The sequence below is a fragment of the Phocoena sinus genome, chromosome 6, assembly GCF_008692025.1.
Source record: "Phocoena sinus isolate mPhoSin1 chromosome 6, mPhoSin1.pri, whole genome shotgun sequence".
In the NCBI taxonomy this organism is placed as follows: domain Eukaryota; kingdom Metazoa; phylum Chordata; class Mammalia; order Artiodactyla; family Phocoenidae; genus Phocoena; species Phocoena sinus.
The window spans coordinates 81,198,452-81,209,969 of NC_045768.1; the positions used below are offsets into that span (position 1 = coordinate 81,198,452).

The following is an 11,518-nucleotide window of genomic DNA, read 5'->3' on the forward strand; positions in this document are numbered from 1 at the left end:
AGGGCCTGTAGGAGTTGAGAGGAGGGGCACCTAACCAAGCTGGGCAGAGGGGGACACCAGGGAAGCTTTCCTGGAGGAAGGGACATTCACTTTATAATTTTTCTTTTTTCTTGCGGTATGCGGGCCTCTCACTGTTGTGGCCTCTCCCGTTGCGGAGCACAGGCTCCGGACGCACAGGCTCAGCGGCCATGGCTCACGGGCCCAGCCGCTCTGCGGCACGTGGGATCTTCCCGGACCGGGGCACGAAACCGTATCCCCTGCATCGGCAGGCGGACTCTCAACCACTGCGCCACCAGGAAGCCTGAATGGTGGCTTTTGAACGGCTCTGTACAATCCTGCAATTAGAACTATTCTGTGATTAAAATTTAAAAAGGAAGATTAGAGTGAGGATTTGTTGCTTTACTGGCTGAGATGGCTGTCCCAGGCACTCTAGCCGCTATGCCAAGATATCCACTCCTTCCACAGCCTCCCATTCCTATACCCAATTCCTAACACTGGGGCTCAGAAAGTGGTCAGACTGACTCCCCATCCTTATAGGCATCAATTAGAAAATCCTACGGGGGAACTTCCCTGGTGATGCAGTGGTTAAGAATCCGCCTGCTAATGCAGGGGACATGGGTTCGAGCCCTGGTCCGGGAAGATCCCACATGCCGTGGAGCAACTAAGCCCTTGCTCCACAACTACTGATCCTGTGCTCTAGAGCCCGTGGGCCACAACTACTGAGCCCGTGTGCCACAACTACTGAGGCCCACGTGCCACAACTACTGAGGCCCATGTGCCTAGAGCCCATGATCCACAATAAGAGAAGCCACCACAATGAGAAGCCCATGCATCACAACAAAGAGTAACCCCCTCTTGCCACAACTAGTGAAACCCCGTGGCAGCAACGAAGACCCAACACAGGCAAAAATAAATAAATAAAATTAAATTTAAGAAAAGAAAGAATAGGGACTTCCCCGGTGGTGCAGTGGTTAAGAATCCACCTGCCAATGCAGGGGACACGGGTTTGATCCCTCGGGGAAGATACCACATGCTGGGGAGCAACTGAGCCCCTGCGCCACAACTACTGAAGCCCGCATGCCTAGAGCCCGTGCTCTGCAACAAGAGAAGCCACCACAATGAGAAGCCCGCACACTGCAACAAAGACCCAACACAGCCAGTAAATTAATTAATTAATTTAAAAAAAAAAAAAACAGAAAGAAAGAATATCCTGTGAGGACTTCCCTGGTGGTCCAGTGGTTAAGGCTCTGTGCTTCCAATGCAGGGGCCCTGGGTTTGATCTTTGGTCAAGGAACTAGATCCTGCATGCCACAACTAAAGATCTCGTGTGCCACAACTAAAACTTGACACAGCCAAATAAATAAATAATAAATAAATAAATATTTGAAAAAAAAAGAAAGAGAAAATCTTGTGTTTGTTCCTGAGGCACATGGACCTGGTCTGGTATTGTCCATCTAAACCTGACAGGGCACCCAGTTAGGGCCAGGAGCCACTCCCGGGGCAGGGCAATTTCCCTTACGCAGTTATCCTGTAGGAAGTCTAAATGCAAATGGCCAGCTGGCTGGGTTTCTATGGATGCATCGTCCTTTCTCCACCTCAGACTTGTTTAATGAGAAAGATCACAACCTTCCTTATAGTGAGGATCCTCACTTCTATTTGTGCTACCTACCACCCTTCATGGGCAGACATGCACATTCTTCTCAACATAATGTTTACAGGAGATGAAAGGAGAATGGTCATTGATAAGGCCAGGGAAGAAGCGTACTAGCTCCACCTAACAGACCCAAATGGTACACCTGAAGCACTTGACAGTACCCACAGCTGAACCAGACTGGGACCCCACTGAGGGAGGAATGCCCTTATTAGAGCACTGCCGTAAGTGCATCTTGGCAGAGCTTCCCTTCAAAAAGTAGTACCAAAGCAAAAGAATTTGAACAAAATTCAAGAAATTCAGCAATAACTGGAAAGTCTAGGTCTCGCCTGGGTGGAAGAACTGCCAGATGTCAGGCAGAGAAGATTCAGGGCTTCCTGGTAAGGCCTCTACCTAGTACTCTTTCAGTACTCTGGGAATAAGTGCATGGCCCCAGGGTCCAGACAACATGGTGAAATGAAGCACCCCTGGCCAGAGCAGAGAGCAAAGGTAAAGAGCTTGGCAATTCCAGATACAGAAACCCAGAGGAGGCCAGAGGCTGGAAAGGCAGGAGCAAAGGCTCAGAGGTGGGCCCATGCTGAGAATGTCTACCCCAGAGGGGAAAGCCCATTTCGAGACCTAGGTGAGGGGCTGGAGACAGGAAGATGTTGATGACAGTGATGGGGGTGGCGGAGATGGGCGGTGCTGGTGAACTAACTGGGGAAAGGTGGTGACGGTACAGAGGACTTAGAGGTGATAGAGACTGGGACAGGTGGTAAGGGCTGTAGTGACTAGGATGACGAGGATGACAGGCACAGGTGGTAACAGTGAAAGTGACAGGGAGACGGGAATGGAACTAGCCAGTGGCAGGGTTGGGTAAAGGCCTTTAATAAAGAAGACAGTTGTGGGTTCAGATAGCAACAGCCTTGGGCATGGGGCTGGGACAGGGATGGTGGCAATCTGGAGACGGTAACACAGTGATGGAAACTGGGTCGAGTGACAGCATGGTTAAGAAAGTGGCAGTGGGGCTTCCCTGGTGGCGCAGTGGTTGAGAATCTGCCTGCCAATGCAGGGGACACAGGTTCGAGCCCTGGTCTGGGAAGATCCCACATGCCGCGGAGCAACCAGGCCCGTGAGCCACAACTACTGAGCCTGCGCGTCTGGAGCTTGTGCTCCGCGACAAGAGAGGCCGCGACAGTGAGAGGCCCGCGCACCGCGATGAAGAGCAGCCCCCACTCGCCGCAACTAGAGAAAGCCCACGCACAGAAACGAAGACCCAACACAGCCATAAATAAATAAATAAATAAATAAATAAATAAAAAAAAAATAAAAAAAAAAAAAAAAAAAAAAAAAAAAAAAGAAAGTGGCAGTGGTTGTGATGCAGGGATGCTGATGAGGGTGGCAAATGAGTGACAGGATGGGAGATGAGTGATGACAATAAAGGTGACCCGGGGTTGACACGAAATGTGGGAGGTGAAGATGTCTGTGCTGTAGAGACACCCACCCTGCCCCCTCCCCTGGGCCTGTTTCAACATCAGAACTGTTTTCTAGGCTGCAGGTCCTATGACTCAGGACCATCCATCAGCTGCCCCCAGATAAGATCTCTGGGTGCAGCCACAGCCAGAGGGGCTGGCTGGGTGCCTTTCTTGGCTACGTCCAGGCTCATCAAGAAACCTTAGTGTTCCAGAGCCTGTGCTCCGCAACGGGAGAGGCCACAACAGTGAGAGGTCCGCGTACCACAAAAAAAAAAAAAGAAAAAAGAAACCTTAGTGTTGCCTCTGCCTCCTCTGTCCTGGGCACACATCCACCCCAATCTGAGGTCCACCAAGAACCCCTAAACTCCCTCTCCTTGGAGACTACAGCTTCCACAGCTGTCCTAGCCGGGGATTTGTCTATTCCACCAGCTTCTTCCACAGCTGATTCTTCTAATGCTTTGTCATAACCATGCCCTGGAAGGAGAGAGAAAAAACGTGGGCTTCGAGGGGAGATCTGAATAATCCCATCCATTCATTCGGCAAATATTTACTGAACCCCTTGCATCATATGAGGCGCTAGCTTTTACAATCAGACCTATGTTTCCCTGTCTCCATGAAGCTCAGTCTCGGGGACAGACAGGTAAATGGCAGTCACCATGGAGAGAGAGTTCTATTCCCTTGTAATGGAGGAGGGCAGACTGCTTTTTAAAACCTGAGGAGAGTGGGTCCCATTAAAGGAAATCTCAGGACCTGTGTTAGTGACCCTTTGCTCAGCTGAATACTTTACCAAAAACGTTTAGAGTATAGTGAGCAATCCAGAGGGAGAAAGTGAGGAGGGAAAGTAAGAAGAGAAAAAAAACCTGTGATGTGGCCAGAGGCTAGGATGCTAAGTAGGATAAAGGGCCAGTGAGAAATCACCACCAGCCTGATTTCCAAGAACAGGAGTGCCTGATACTCAACTTGAATGTGTTAGGTTTGTGCAAAGTAAACTCCCTCCATCTCCCCAAGCCTTCAGCAGTTTGTTACTAACGTAAGACCTGCTATAAAAAGGGAATTTCTTTCTCTTTCTTTTTCTTTCTCTCCTCCCTTCCTTCCTTCCTTCCTCCTTCCCTCCCTCCCTCCTCTCTCCCTCCCTTCTTTCCTTCTTTCCTTCCTTCCTTCCATCATCTGAATCTAAGACTGTTAGGAACCCCAGAAGAGAATCATAGAACTTCTGTGCTGGAACTTGCTTTGGGTCTCAGAGCAGCCTGGTGCTCTTGACATCCAGGCCTCTCATCATACTCCACTTACTTCCCTGATCATCTGATCTCCTTCCAAGGCAGGGTCTGGCCCCCAGCTGGCTCCTCCCTGCCCGTTATGGATGGATGGGCTCATGGGGCCACTAAGAAGGAGACTTAGGAAGCTTCAGTTTCCCAGATACTCCATGACCGGTATCCTACCCGACATGGCCACACCCACTTTCCAGTCTCGTCTAGTACTCTAAGCTCCAGCAGCAACTGAATTCCCTCCAGCTTTTCCAGGGAACCTGATCTCCTGCCACCAGGCTTTTGCACAAACTGTTACTGCTACCTGGAGTACCCCATCTGGCTGATTCCTTCTCCTTCTTCAGGTCTCAATGAAGAGGTACAGGGCTGGCTTTATGGACAGGTGACCTGGGCCTTAAAAGGGCCCTACACTTGATTTAATACTGTTGCTGTCTTGAAATTCTAAATAATTTTTGAATAACGGGCATTTTCATTTTACACTAGGCCCCACAGATTATGTATCCAGTCCTGTAGAAATGTTTTGTTCTGGTAAAATGTCCCAATTCCCAATTTCACCTGTTTGATTGTATTTGTAGTCTCCTCCACTAATTCATCTTTAAGTTCCATGAAGACAGGAACTATTTGGTAGGCTCTGGTTTCCCTTTTCCTAACAGTCCTCATTTCCATTTGGTAATCCATTTTGTTTGGGTGCAGCTGACATCTCTCTTGGGGCCAGAGATGGAACATGTGACTTAAGCTAATGCAATTAATTGGGCCATGCTTGTGACACAGGGCTGGGCATGAAGCCAAGCTGGTCCAATCAGAGTGTGCCTCTGGGTATTTTCTGGAACTGTGGTGACAATGATGCTCCCTCTTCCCTGCTGGACATTAACAAGAAGCATGTAGCCTGGAGTCAGGTGTCTTGGAACCATAAGAGAATCCAGGTTTAGGATGAGGCTGACGCCTCATGGAAGGAGGAGAGGAAAAACAGAATGGAAATGAGTGCTGGATCAAGCCTCACCTGAAGTTTTCCTCTGATTTTTCAGTTTTCTGAGCCAATGAATTACCACTGTTGCCCAAATCAGATCGAGTCAGATTTTTGTGCACCCAGATGCACCCTATATGATCTTGTATATATCTTGCTCATCATAGTAATCCTGGTATCTACCACAACCTGGCATGAAAAAGATCCTCAATAAATATTTGATGAAATAATAAGGAAACAAATGAATTAAACCCAAGCCCTCTGGCAGAAAGACCAGAGGTACAAATTTATATATGAGACTTTTCCAGGAGTTTCTCTGCAGAGTTTCTGCTGGTCTTCTTGATCCTGTATACCTTAAGGGACCCCAACAGGTCCCCATCTTACCTGGCTAGGGCCCAAATCCCTGGGACAGGCCAGAGCTTAGTCACTTTCTGTTCATCCCCAAGCAGCTAGGCCTGCTGTGACTTCTGTCTTCACTCAAGTGTCACTGGGCTTAGAAGCTTCCCCTGAGACTGGGACCTAGGTCTGGACTGGCACTGACTGACCTAGTAGCTTCATGTAAGTCACCTGTATTTATTTATTTATTTATTCATTCATTTATTTATTGGCTTAAACAATAAACATTTATTTCTCACAGTTCTGAAGGCTGGGGAATACAAGATTTTTTAAAAATTCTTTTCCATTATGGTTTATCATAAGATACTGAATATGGTTCCCTGTGCTATACAGTAGGATCTTGTTGTTTATCCATCCTATATATAATAGTTTGCATCTGTTAATCCCAAACTCCCACTCCATCCCTTCCCCACCTCCCTCCCCCTTGGAAACCAGAAGTCTGTTCTCTATGTCTGAAGTCACCTGCATCTGAGACTCAGCCTCCTGCTCTGGGGGATGGCAGTGAGGATGGAGAGCTGTTGACTTCAGAGGGTGAGATGGCCCTGACTCTTTGGTTGCCTAGGATTCTAAACTTCTGTGACACAGACAGGCAGCTCTACCAACTGGAAATGGGGAGTTTTAGTCAATCCTGCTGTTCTCCTATTCAGCAAGTATTTGTCAACAGTTACTATGTGCCCTGCCCAGGCACTGGGACTCTCATCCACATTCTCTAAACCTCCTGCTTCCTGACCCCTTGCGCTGAAAATCTGGGTTGTGACCTCAACACCTAAAGGCTTCCCAAGCCCACATCCTGACCCCTGTGATGCCCACCTCTTTACCTCCTGTCTCTGCACTCACCCACACACACACATCAGACTCATTGCACAGATGTGTGGCTTCTGGCGACCTGCAAGGAGGAGTGCCTTCGAGCTGGGTAAGTGTGTATTCAACTGTGAGTGGGTGTGTTGACGTGTACTTAAGCGTGCATGGCTGTAAGAGTATGTGTGTGTGAGGCCATGGAGTGGAGGTGTGCGTCAGAGTTTGAACGTGGAAGTACTGGGTGTACAGGAATGTATCTAAGTGTGTTTGAGCACCAGAGTGTGGGTGAGTGTGAGTCACTGTCAGAGTATGAGTGTGCATGTATGAATATAGGTGGGTTGAATGTGAAGTGAGTGTGCCTGGGTGTGTTGGTGAGTGAGTGAGTGAGCGTGTAAATGCACTTGTGTGAATAGGCACACACACACCCAGCCCCCAGAATTCCCTGGCTGTCCAGTGGTTAGAACTCCGAGCTTTCACTGCTGAAGGCGCCGGTTCAATCCTTGGTTGGGGAACTAAGAAAAAACGCACAACCCCTCCAGTCCTTCACCAGTTACAGCAGACACACCCTCACACACTTGCACCTCTTAGGGCCAAAGGTGGCTCAAGCTATAAACCTTCAGTCCAATAAAGGGGAGACTTTGTCCACAGGCCGGGATCAGTTTCCCTTCTCCACCCCTGACTTGGAACTGGGGAGCTGACTTCCCTGGGTAGCTAAAGGCTACCTCTCCTAGGAAGGAGCTCCCTCAGACCAGAGCCTGCAGCCTGCCTCCCCGCTTAAGCCAGTCCCCTCCCTACTCCCCCCATCTCATCTGTTTCCGGCCAGGCCCTGGCAGTGACCCTGAGCAGAGAGGCAAAGGATGAGGGTGGGAGGCAGGACATTCCAGGTACTTCCTTGGCTATGGGGTGGGGGTGGGGTGTCTCCATGGAGATGAGCGGTGGGCCTTGTCCAGGTGGTTATCAGAATTCCCAGAGTCCTCCCTTCCCTCACCCAGTCAGGCCTCCTCGGCTCTGAGCACAGTGAGGAAGCCTGGCAAAAGTCCATCATTCCTCAAAGGGGCTTCCAGAGAAGAGACAGGGGCTAGAGGTTCCTGGGAGTGGGCCAAGAAGACTTCCCAGAGCAAGGATCAGAGAAGCTGGTTGAGATGACTGCATCTGGTTTAAGCCTTTATCCCCAGAGAGCTCTGGAGACAGAGAAGAGTAACACCCACCCCTTCTCCACACCACGTCACATCTGACTTGAAAGTATGACCAAGGCAATCCAGGGAGGTGTCAGATTATTAGTCAGTTTTCAGCCTCTTCATAACCTCACCCCACTGGCAACCTCAGCTGTCCATAAGACCCCCCCATTAGTGACCCCCAGACCTCCTCTCCTTCGGTCATATGCAGGATTGGGTAGAGGCACACAGACCCTCTTTCTCCTCCCAAAGCTACTGGAACTCCTGGTGCATTGGTGAGAGCTGGAAAAGACCCCCAGTGTCATGGTAATTGTCCTGGGAGCTGAAGCAGGATGGCAGTGAGCCCTGAAGAAGGATTTCCTGAGTAGCAAAGAGACAAGGTTTGGAAACACAGACTGGGATTTTTCCTTCTGTCTTCAGCCACCCTGGGATCAACCCTCTCCCTCTAAACCCCTAATGCATCACCACAACCATTCTCAACCTCTACCAGATCCCCAGAGCCCCACAAAATGGTGGGGTGCCTACCTCTCCATTACTCAGGAACCTGAGTTTTCTGGAGAAGAACCAGGATGGGAAAGGGGCTCTGGTTTCATCTCCCCTGACTCCAGTCTTCCTAGGGAAAGTTGGTTCCACTTGAGTTGGAGGGATTGGGGCTAAACAACCAGGCTGAAGCCCTTTATTTTTTTAATTGAAGTACAGTTGATATACATTATATGTTACAGGTGTACAGTATAGTAATTCACAATTTTTAAAGGTTATACTCCATTTATAGTTACTATAAAATATTGGCTATAGGGCTTCCCTGGTGGCGCAGTGGTTGAGAGTCTGCCTGCCGATGCACAGACGCGGGTTCATGCCCCAGTCCGGGAGGATCCCACATGCCGCGGAGCGGCTGGGCCCGTGAGCCATGGCCGCTGAGCCTGCGCGTCCGGAGCCTGTGCTCTGCAGTGGGAGAGGCCACAACAGTGAGAGGCCCATATACCACAAAATAATAATAATAATATTGGCTATATTCCCTGTGCTCTTTTTGTGTGGTTTTTTTTTTTTTTTTCTGGCCACACCGTGCAGCAGGTGGGATCTTAGTTCCCCGACCAGGGATCAAACCCGTGCCCCCTGCATTGGGAGCGTGAAGTCTTAACTACTGGACCACCAGGGAAGTCCCTCCTTGGTTTGTACAGTATATCCTTGTAGCTTATTTTATATATAGTAGTTTGTACCTCTTAATCCCCTACCCCTATATTACCCCTCCCCCACCTTCCATATCCCATCTGATAACCACTAGTTTGTTCTCTGTATCTGTGAGTCAGTTTCTTTTTTGTTATATTCACTAGTTTGTTATATTTTTTAGATTCCACATATAAATGATATCATACAGGCTTCTGCCATCTTTCTAGCCCTCAGTCAGACAGGCGTGGAGACGCTTCTAGAAGTAACATCACGATGGCTGCCCAATGAGAACCCCAAGTTCAGTTCAAACTTGTATTGGTTGGTGATGGTGGTACTGGAAAAACTACATTTGTGAAACATCATCTGGTGAATTTGAGAAATATGTAGCTACCTTGGGTGTTGAGGTCCATCGCCTTGTGTTCCATACCAACAGAGGACCTATTAAGTTCAATGTATGGGATACAGCTGGTCAGGAGAAATTTGGTGGACTGAGAGATGGCTATTATATCCAAGCTCAGTGTGCCATTACAATGTTTGATGTAACATCGAGAGTTACTTACAAGAACGTGCCTAACTGGCATAGAGATCTTGTACAAGTGTGTGATAACATCCCCATTATGTTGTGTGGCAACAAAGTGGGTATTAAGGACAGAAAGGGTAAGGCACAGTCAAATTATCTTCCACCAAAAGAAGAATCTTCAGTACTATGACATTTCTGCCAAAAGTAACTACAACTTTGAAAAGCCCTTCCTCTGGCTTGCTAGAAAACTGATGGGAGACCCTAACTTGGAGTTCATCTCCATGCCTGCTCTCGCCCCGCCAGAGGTGGTCATGGACTCAGCGTTGGCAGCGCAGTACAGGCAGGATCTAGAGGTTGCTCAGACAACTGCCCTCCCAGATGAAGAGAAAGTGAAGCTGGACCCCAGCGTCAGAAGTCTAGTTTTGTAGGCAACTGTCCTGTGATGTCAGTGGTGCAGCGTGTTTGCCACTTTACTATATAGCTAAGCAGAACATGTGCTTAATCTTTGGGATGCTGAAGGAGATGAATGGGCTTCGGAGTGAATGTGGCAGTTAAAAAAAAAATGCCTTCATTTTTTGGACCTGCTTATTTAGGTGTTTTGGAACACAGTTGTTTCCTCCTTGAGTTTCAAATATAAGACTGCTACAGTCACATCACACACACGCACACACACACGCACACACACACACACACACACACACAAGTGATATCATATAGTATTTTTCTCTGTCTGACTTATTTCACTTAGCATAATACCCTCCAAGTCTATCCATTTTGTTGCAAAAGACAAATTTTCGTTCTTTTTTATGGCTGAATAGTATTCCATTGTATATATATTTATATATATATACATATATGTAGTATACATATAGTATAAGTAGTATTCCATTATATGTATATAATGGAATATTATTCAGCAGATGAATGAATTAAGATTAACAGATGAATGGATAATATATATACCACATCTTAATCCATTCATCTGTTGATGGACATTTAGGTTGTTTCCATATCATTTTCCATATCAATTGTAAACAATGCTACTATGAACATTGGAGTGCATGTATCTTTTAGAATGAGTGTTTTTGGTTTTTTCAGATATATATCCAGGAGTGGTATTTCTGGGTCATATAATAGTTCTATTTTTAGTTTTTTGAGGAACCTCCATACTGTTTCCACAGTGGCTGCACCAATTTATATTCCCACCAACAGTGTATGAGGGTTCCCTTTCTTTTTGGAAAAAACATATTTATTTAGGCTGTGCTGGGCCTCAGTTGCAGCATGCGGGATATTTAGTTGCAGCATGGGAACTCTTAGTTGCAGCATGCACGTGGGATCTAGTTCCCTGACCAGGGATTGAACCCGGCCCGCCCCCTGCATTGGGAGCTCGGAGTCTTAGCCACTGGACCACCAGTCCCAAGGGTTCCCTTTTCTTCACATCCTCACCAATGTTTGTTACTTGTGTTATTTTTGATGATAGCCATTCTGACAGGTATGAGGTGATAGCTCATTGTGGTTTTGATTTGCATTTCCCTGATGATTAGTGATGTTGAGCATCTTTTCACGTGCTGCTTGGCCATCTGCATGTTCTCTTTGGAGAAATGTCTATCCAAGTCTTCTGCCCATTTTTTAATCAGGTTGTTTATTTTTTTGATGTTGAGTTTTATGAGCTGTTTATATATGTTGGGTATTAACTCCTTATCAGTCATATCATTTGCAAATATTTTCTCCCATTCAGTAGGTGTCTTTTCGTTTTGTCAGTGGTTTCCTTTGCTGTGCAAAAGCTTTTAAGTTTAATTAGGTCCCATTTGCTCATTTTTGTTTTATTTCCTTTGCTTTAGAAGACTGATCCAAAAAAAAATATTGCTACTATTTATGTCAAAGAGTGTTCTGCCTATATTCCTCTAGGAGTTTTACTGTCTCTGGACTTTTTTTTTTTTTTTTTTTTGGCTGTTTTGGGTCTTCGTTGCTTCGTTGCTTTGTTGCTGGGCTTTCTCTAGTTGTGGCGAGCGGGGGCTACTCTTCATTGCGGTGCTCAGGCTTCTCATTGCAGTGGCTTCTCTTATTGCGGAGCATGGGCTCTAGGTGCGTGGGCTTCAGTAGTTGTGGCATGTGAGCTCAGTAGTTG

The 11,518-nt window shown here is 47.3% G+C and overlaps 1 pseudogene; it reads left to right on the top strand.

Annotated features, from left to right (window-relative positions):
• The first annotated feature begins 9,143 nt into the window (after positions 1–9,143).
• On the top strand, positions 9,144–9,818 carry LOC116755023 (annotated as a pseudogene).
• The last annotated feature ends 1,700 nt before the right edge of the window (positions 9,819–11,518 follow it).